Below are 9,129 nucleotides of genomic sequence, written 5' to 3' on the forward strand. Positions count from 1 at the left end.
TGTAAAAAATATGTACTTAAAAAACTGAATAGCTTATAATTTGGGATTGAGGAAATAGTAGTACTTAAACAATTCCACTTAGAGGCTACTGAATGGCTCCTATCTGTTGATTACATACATACATAGTTAGTTATTTACACATTTTTAAAAACAATACACTACGACGAATAGCGTTACTATTTACAGGAATTTTACACTAGTTATCGGTGGCTGCCAAGTTTTGGCAGACCCAACCAGCAAACTAACTTCATGTGACAAATCTTCGTTGGTCTTAGACTCTTGGACAGGAGACAGAACCTCTGGCTCAGTGAAGGCAACATTGCGGCTAACAATCATTCTTGAGTAAGAAGTGAGGACATATGCATCTATGACGGAGAACCCCTTGATGATGGGCAGCTGGAAGCCTTGCTCGAGATATGAGTTCACATAAGGTACAAACAAAATTTTCAGCAAAATCCTCAGCACAGTCTGCAAGCATAACAACATTCATATACTACTAGACAGGCAACATATGAAGTTCAATGCAAGATATCAAAGCAATCCTGAAATTTAAGTGCAACTCAACAAGCCATGATACTTGTTCATATTGAGTTAAACGACAATGCTCCATGCTGCCAAAACTACAGTGCGTAGCATTTGGATTTAGAAACATTGCAGCCTATGATGGCATCCTCAACCTCTATAACAGTATTTATTGGAGTACAAAAAGTTATGGTGTTTCAATTAGTTAGTGATCTCCAATATCTACTGGACTGCCAAAAATAATTGTATCTGCAATTTCCTATACCTACCCACTTGCCCGAGTAACTGATCTCAAAGCTGAATTGTGCTCAAGGGGTGTGCTGCATGCAATGTAAGGCCCTGCCCCTAGGATCAAAATAGGAAAAAGCAACAAAAAAAAAAAGTTAAGCAGAACCACCTGCACTAGACTGGTGTGGAGTTTGCCAACTTTGCTCCACTTCAAGGTAAATGAGAAATAATCCAGGCCTTGTTTAGATCACCTCCAAATTCCAAGTTTTTTCACTCTCTCTCCATCACATCAATTTTTAGCCGCTTGCATGGAGTATTAAATGTAGGTAAAAAAAAAAACTAATTGCACAGTTTAGTTGGAAATCACGAGATGAATCTTTTGAGCTCAGTTGGTCCACGATTGGACAATATTTACCAAATAAGACGAAAGTGCTACTATTCATCGGGTTGAAATTTTTTGCAATCTAAACATGGCCCCAATTCCACTCTCCCAACAAGATTATTCTCTGATACCGCTGCAGCTCCAGAAACAGCAATCGACTACAGAAGAGCAAAGGCCATTTTCAGTAACTACAACAGTACATGTTGGAAAACTGGACACAGCATGCATTTTCAAGAAGATACAAAAAAGTAGAATATAATAAGACCTCCCTATAAAATTAATCGACAATATGTCGAGCATAATCACAAAGAACAGTTTAATTGGGAAAACATAAACATGTATAAAATATTTAGTTTCATTGAAAATTCTCATGGAGTGAAAAGCCTGAGATGCTTGAGCCTAACACAAAACAATATTACTGTCAGATTGCGGATTCCAGAAGCTGCAACATAATGCCACTCCAAATGGATTATTTTGTTGCTTGAGTGGCTTAACTAAGTCGTTCAAGCAAAGATGGATAGAATCTCACCACTGATATGCATGCAACTGGAACTATCTCACCAAAATCCAAGACATTAACTGTGACATCTAAGTCAACCGTGGCATCAATTCTACCCACATTAATCCTCACAGAGGGAGGCGAAACTGCAGAGATATTCAGTAGTATATCATCGTCAGGATACTCTCCATACAATCGAGGAACCAAAAATCTCCAGCTAGCAGTAAAAAGGGCGTACCCAGTGCAGAGAGCTCCCGCTCTGTGCGGGGTCTGGAGAAGGGTGTCAGTGGCAAGCCTTACCCTCGCCTGTGCAATGCGAGGAGACCGCGACTCGAACCCGGGACCTTCCGGTCACAGGCGGTAAGACTCTACCGCTTGCACCAGGCCCGGCTAGCAGTGCTCAAAAGAAACTGTTCAGGAACCTTGTCCACCATCCGTTGCAGCAAACCAGCCTGAATGATCAAAAGTGTAGTATCAATCAGAATATAAGAATTACAGTTCAAAAAGGAAAAAATGGTAAAGGTCGAAGTCCACAGCTCCACATTGACAGTTAAGAAAATATTGTGCTTGTGACAAAAGAAAAGGAGCGTTTACTTTACTTGTCAAGAAAAATAACAGGTTCATTTATGAATTATATCAAATGAATTAGAACATACCTTGAAGTAGAGAGCTGAAATGGAGTTGAAAACATCTTCATCCAATGAAATCCAAAGCATTCTCGAGGAGCTCCCGAGAGGTAATGCAAATTGGGTATCTCCAAGAAGCATGTGTACCCTAAATCATTTACTAAAACGTGTCATGAACATCATGTTTATGTGTTAATGCATGTGATAGAATGTGTAGATAAATTTCTTGTAACTTAAAATGATCAATAAAAATATTAAACGAAAGTTGACTCGATAATTCATACATAACAAGTAGGGTTTAAAACCAATTTTTATTAAGCAAAAATGCTATAGAACATGTGTGTGATACTTAAATAAAGTTTGAAGTGTAAACTTTATAGATGACAATGAAATACTTGCTGTAGAAAAATAATGTTACTAGCTAGTATTTCTAATAGTCTAGAAACGGAACTTGAAAACAAATCCAGCTGAAAAACTTAGAAAATTTCCAAGTCTGTCAACAGCTAGACATTGCTATGTTTAGCAAATTATTTTAAGAGATTGGGTTATGGGGTGGTGTAATGTTATAGCTCGATTTGGTAGTCTCATATGCCATCTTAAGCATGGTGAAGATGGTTTGGCTCTTGGAGCAATCGTTTAGTCTGTTGGGTGCTTTAAAATTCGTGCGTATCACCTATCTCGGGTTGGTTGGTGCCGTGTGCGCGGTCACCGCGCGGCCTCCCCACGCCGCGCACATGGTCGCGTCTCGCGCGGTCACCCTACGCTGCCACGCTGGGTTGGTCGGGCCACCTGGGCTTGGCCAAGGCCGTCCGCGGCGAGCCGTTGGCCCCGCGCCCTGCTGCCCAGCCTCGCGCTGCCGCCATTGGTGCCGCCGTGGCCACGCTGTCGCTGCCGTCGCGTCCGCCCACTGCTGCCGCTGCCGTTGTGTCACTCCCGTACTGACGTCTGCTCGTTGCATCGCGCTGCCCCCTCCCTGGCCCCGCCGTCGTCGCGCTATTAATGGCGCTGCGGCGCGCGGGCCATGGCCGGTCGTGGACGCTCGCGCTCGTCCCCTCGTGCTTGGACGTAGTACCCTCGTCCACAGCCGCTCGCGTCCCACCAAGGCGAGGACGAACCGAGCCCACCTGTCGCGCCCCGTTTCTCTCTTTCTCCCTCTGCTTTCCGCCGTCGTCGAGTCGCGGTCACGGTGAGCTAGAGAGCGAGCACCTCTCATCAATTCCTCGTGCCCCTACCCTGCCTTGATTACAGCCAGGCCGAGCTCCAATTTTGGAGCTTTGCTTCCGCCGACGCGCCATTAAGGCCCAGCCCGCCTCACCGTGGCCAGCTCCAACCTCGCCATCTTGCGTCGAATTGACCGCACCACTAGCCCCGCCTAGAACCCCTCTTCGTCATGCGCACGCTAGTCGCAGCTCTAGTACCGCCTCCTCGCCGTTGACGCGGCCGTGCCTTTGCGGTCCGCCGTTCACCTCGCAACGCGCACGTGGCCAGCCTCGCTCGGGTCGTCTCCGACCGAGCCGGCACCTCGGTTAGGTCACTGGTGAGTCGTCGTTGCTCATCCGCTACCCCTACTGCCTTGTTGTTGTTGCGGCTCACCAGAATGCCGTCGCCTTTGCCGCAGGGTGCCCGCTGTCAAGGAGAGGTCCTTCTACGACGTCTCGGCTCGTGCAACCGCCGCCCATCGCCTCGCGTCGACCCCTTGGTGAGATTCAGCCTCTTAGCTAGGTTAGCATGGGTCCTGGGTGCCCGACGCTGTCGCCAGTGCCACCGCTCGCCGCGCCGGAGCGCGCGGGGGAGGCCAGGGACCATGCCGTTGTACAGAAAGAGTACAAGGGTCTTTTTGCATAGGTGTTGTCTCTAGGAATAGTAACGTGGACTGCGGGTTGTTTTGTTCATAGTCCAGGGGCGTTTTCGCTTACGCGCGCGGGATTTCCCCGCCGCGGGCCATCTCCGCGTGGGCCGCGCATGTGGGCCGCACGGGAGAATTCGATTTTCTTTTTCATAAGGAATTAGAAATAGTTTTCTAATATAATTTTTGAGCTGATCTTTGGTAAATCATATAAAATCATGTAGGTCTCCAAAAATTGTGAAACAAATTTTGTTAAGTTCCTATAATTATGCTCTATCTGTTAGTGTATTTAGTTCATATATGTACATGTTGATACCAGGAGCTATTAAATCATTTGAGAGTGCTTCATATTACTAGGTTAAATATTGTAGGAATTTTTGTGGTAAATTGGTGATAGCTTTAATCCTGAGATTTTATGGTAGTTTTCTTATATTATTATGTGCTCCCTGTAATTTTTGTAGACCTAGAATTGGCTAAGCACTAGGATAGTTAGGTGCACCTTGTTGTAATATAAGTTAAATCGCTAATAAGAGTAAGATTACATTTTAGTTGCTAAGTTAATACTTGTTAGGTGAATCCATACCTGTTTTGGTGGAAATGATAGGTAGTTAGTATCTTAGTCATTAGAGCTAGCTTAGTAGCTTAGCATGTGTATTCTTATTTTAAGAGTCGCTATTGTCAAAATACTAAGTGTTGCATCATCATTGCATGCATGTAGAGAATGAGTTGGTGGAGTTCGTGATCGTCGGAGAGCAGGAGTACGAGGAGGTGATCGAGGAGTACGAGGAGGTGATCGAGGAGTACGAGGAAGCCTCGGAGCCACCGGTGACTGACATAGTTGACAATCCGCCTGCCCAAGGCAAGCCCCGGTGCATAACCCTTATTTTGAATAATCACTTAATATATATGTGATGTGCATTTACGTTATTGGATTTATATTGAAACTACATACATAGATAAACCTACCTATGAGCCCTACTAGCATAGGTCGAGTAGATGCTATGCTTAGGCTATCGATAGCGTGAGTAACCTGCCGTTACTCACAATAGGTGATTATTATTATTACTCTCATGATAAAATGGTGAAAGAAAATAGAGACCAGGCAGGGATATGGTATGAGCATTGGTGGGTGTAATAGGTTGTGTCCCGCGGTCAACGGGGCATAGCTTGGTTACACTGTTTTTCCTGTCCGTGTCGGTTAAGGACCGTCCGTTGCTGTGGATGGTAGTCAGGTCACAGATTTCTTATCCTGAGCACATATTTGCTTATGGGAGCGGGAAGGCTCGTTGCTCTCTTGTCGTGGGTTCCGGCTTTTTCCGGACCGACTGATTGAAGACGGAGACGGTGGAGGTCTAAGCGCCACACTGAGTCCAGGACTCAGGAGTGGGGGCTTGGAGTCCAAGTTTGGACGGAGACCTGGACCCCTTGACAGGAGAGTGGTGGGTTGGTCTTGCTTATGCCTAGGGTACAAGCGGGGCGTGTGTTTCAGGGTACCCATCTGGGATACATTGGTCCACGAATCATCGTGTGATACGGTATGACTTGACTATGGTCTAGCACCATAGTAATAACTGAAAGATGAAAAATGGTGAAATGGATCTAATTGCTCAACTTTTGCGTGAAAGTAGAAACATGTGCTTACATAGAATGGTTAGCTAATGAACTAATCATGACTGCTAATAAAACACATACATAAGGATTCACTACTAGTAATGCTTTTCGCAAAAAAGAAACCCAGCAGATCATAAAGCTTATCATATCCTTTGGAGTCGAGAAATTATTCCCACTAGTCGGGTAAGTCTTGCGAGTACATTGTGTACTCAGGGTTTATTTACCCCTATTGCAGGTGCAGCTTGAGGAGTGGCTGCTGTGTGGTGGATTCTTTTGGTGGGCACAGACGGATCCTTGTATCTTATCGTTAGATGTTTATTTCAATTCCGCTGTTTAAATTCCGCACTCTGAACTTGGTATTGTAATAATATATTTTCGAGAACTCTTGTTGTATGAAATGGACTAAGTATTATAAACTCGTTCTCATTATTGGACCCTGGATGAAAAACATGGATTGTTCGAGTTCTCCCTTAGGGTGTGCTCGATGGAACCGTCCGATATAACAAACTTTCGGGATACTTGGTGTCTGGTGGAAGACGAGAGCCTCCGGAAACGTGCTATTTCGGGCGGTTCTGCCATAGCATGTCTCTGGAAGCAGCTTCATCCGATGGAATAAATAAGCCATCTATATCAAACTCAACAGAGGAGCTCTTGAATAGTGGATCATTAACAAAAGTCACATTCATTGCAGCAACCCTATCAAGATCAATTTTCTTTGGAAGGTTTCCCAGGAAAGAGTCAAGCTTCAGTGCACCTTCCATTACTTTGTTCTTAGTTGTATTTTCCACCGATGATCTGATATGATTACTGAAACTATCTATAAACCTACAAACAGTAAGCAGAAGCAACATCTCACACATGTCCTCATCAGATTCAAGTAAGATGCGCACTAAAATTCATTTAAAAATAAATCAGGTTGGTTCACTTCAGGAACAAATGGAAGTACTCAAGAGGATTCTACAGAATTTTCTATCTACTGTAACAACAAATGAAAGTAAAATGAGGTTGATATGCAAAGATATGTGCATGATTTCCACTTCTTGCTGACAAAGGAAAATCCAATTTACTGAGTGCACCCTCAAAGGAATTAACAACATTGTGCATATACAACAAATCGAGAACCACATACACTTGATAGAACCAAGATGCTCCTCCATTTAGTGTTATGTCTAAGTCCTCCATATAACAGCTACATTCTGTAACAGACAGCTTGATAGATCCATTCTGATTCTTCATGACCATGGAAACACCAACCTCCATTCCTTCAACCTTAGCAAAAAGTATCTATGAATACACCTTGTACCTTCATATACATACATGTGAAAAATGTCTAGTATGTAGAATACAGTTGAAGTTACAGGATGTATAAGAACAGATGGGCAAGGTGCTAAGAATAGTAACGACATAAACTCTGAGTCCAGTTAACTTAGCTGCTTGTACTTGTTTCAACATTACGGTTTCGAAAAGTACACGTAAGTGAGATCTTTTGCATTGCTGAACAACCAGCTTGTTACTGAAAAACTGTCACTATCTAGGTGCCTTCTATAATTCAGTTTTTATATACTCATAAACTATCACTGGGCTGAAATGTTTGTCAAATTTTATCTTACAGGGCAGATTACAGACTGTCACCTTGGACTGAAGCTAAGTATAACATTATGCTGCTAACTATAATTTGCAGTGTCTCATTTCATGAGAATGTGCTCATAGCAACATGGTAGACCTCCAAGTGGAGGCCCTGGTTCTCACAAAAAAGGCCATTGCTGTCTTTCCCCCATGGCTGTGGCATGGTGGGTAGTAGCGGGCTCTCAGTTCGGGGCTTTCACTCCACCTTAAGCGCCATGTCTTCTGGACGTGTGCTGAGTGTTTTTTTTATATTACCTCATATTTCGTAGAAACATACTCCCATCATCCCAAAATAAGTGCACATCTCGCTTCTCGAGAAGTCAAACATTTTTAAGTTTGACTAAGTATATATATAAAAATAATCATATTTATGATGTGTAACAAGTATCATTAGATTGACATTAGAACATACTTCCATAATAAATTTATTTGGAGATACAAACATTGATATTATTCTCTATGTGCTTGGTCAAATTTAAAAGGGTTTGACTTCTCAAAGAAAACGAGATGTGCACGTGGAGGGAGTAATAGACACTAAAGAAGGCACATAGGTAACCACTCTGTTTTGTCTTTACTTACAAGGTACTCGTATACCATCTGGAGAGCTGAAGTACCTTCAGCACCACTCAATTTGGCAGCATCTAGAGTGTTTATATGAATCCCATTTTAAACATAGTAATAAGTGCGAATTAGTACTCACTTCTCAGATGATTGATTCTACTTCTGACAGAAAATAGATAATCCAAAATTCAAGTGTTGCACGATCAGTCTCTACTTAATAACAAACCGATGCGTATATCTCCTACTCAGTATATTAAAAAAAACGGCCAGTATCATATGATTCAATTAACAGCTACCAATCAGCAAGCCACGTCCGGGGGAACATATAACTGATGGAATATCAGCCAAACAGGAGTCCCATTTATACCTGGATCGAAGCATTCCCGCTGTCGGATATGGTCAGTTGGTCACAATCGAGGCGCTGTACGAGTAGTTCCACTCCATAGTGAGGTTCGCGCTGGCCAACGAGGCGGCCACGACAACACCCGTGTCCCCGACAGCGACGGTGGAGTTGGTGACGGCGAGGCCGTCGAGCAAAATCCCGGATGCGGCCATGCGGACGGTGCCCACGAGGGGGATGCTCATGGTCCTCTCGATGTCCGGCACGTTCAAGGGCGTGAGGGTCGCGACATGGGACACGAGCAGGTCCTTGGCGAAGTCGAGGCCCGACTGCGAGATGACGACGGAGATGTGTGACGACGCGACCGCGGGGGAGGAGGCGGTGAACAGCTGGAGGGTGACGAGAAGGGGGAGGAGGAGAGGGGTCCGCATGGCGGTGAGGAGGTTAGCCACTGCCATAGGACCCTAGGTTTGGGGAGATGGTGGCTGAAGTGGGGGTGGCGTAAGGGGGACGAAGACAAGCGCTGCGGCGGTATGGAGGTGTCGAGCTCGCGGCGGCTTTGGCCCTGTTTGGATACTCTAGCATAGCTAGAGGTTAGAATTAGTTTCTAGCTCAGGACTAACTCTGAACTAACTCTAGCCTAAGAGATGTTTGGATACAAAGGTTAAAATGATAATAAATGTGCTTTCCAAATCATTGGTGCGGGTGAAAGTAGAGAGAAAACAGTGGACCCCACCTCAAATAGCCCCAACTAGCCCAAATAATCACCTCTTTGGGGGGATAGTTTTTTAGGGTGGGCTAGTTACAAATAACCCACTCTAGCCCTCCTGTTTGGCTACTTTAGGGCTAGTTGAGCTCCAACTAGCCCAAACTAGCTCTAACCCATGG

The 9,129-nt window shown here is 44.4% G+C and overlaps 1 pseudogene; it reads right to left on the reverse strand.

Annotated features, from left to right (window-relative positions):
- Positions 1 to 335: 335 nt before the first annotated feature.
- On the reverse strand, positions 336 to 8,793 carry LOC136546465 (putative BPI/LBP family protein At1g04970; annotated as a pseudogene).
- Between the last annotated feature and the right edge of the window lie 336 nt (positions 8,794 to 9,129).

This window comes from Miscanthus floridulus, chromosome 3 (genome assembly GCF_019320115.1).
Source record: "Miscanthus floridulus cultivar M001 chromosome 3, ASM1932011v1, whole genome shotgun sequence".
Taxonomy (NCBI): Eukaryota; Viridiplantae; Streptophyta; class Magnoliopsida; order Poales; family Poaceae; genus Miscanthus; species Miscanthus floridulus.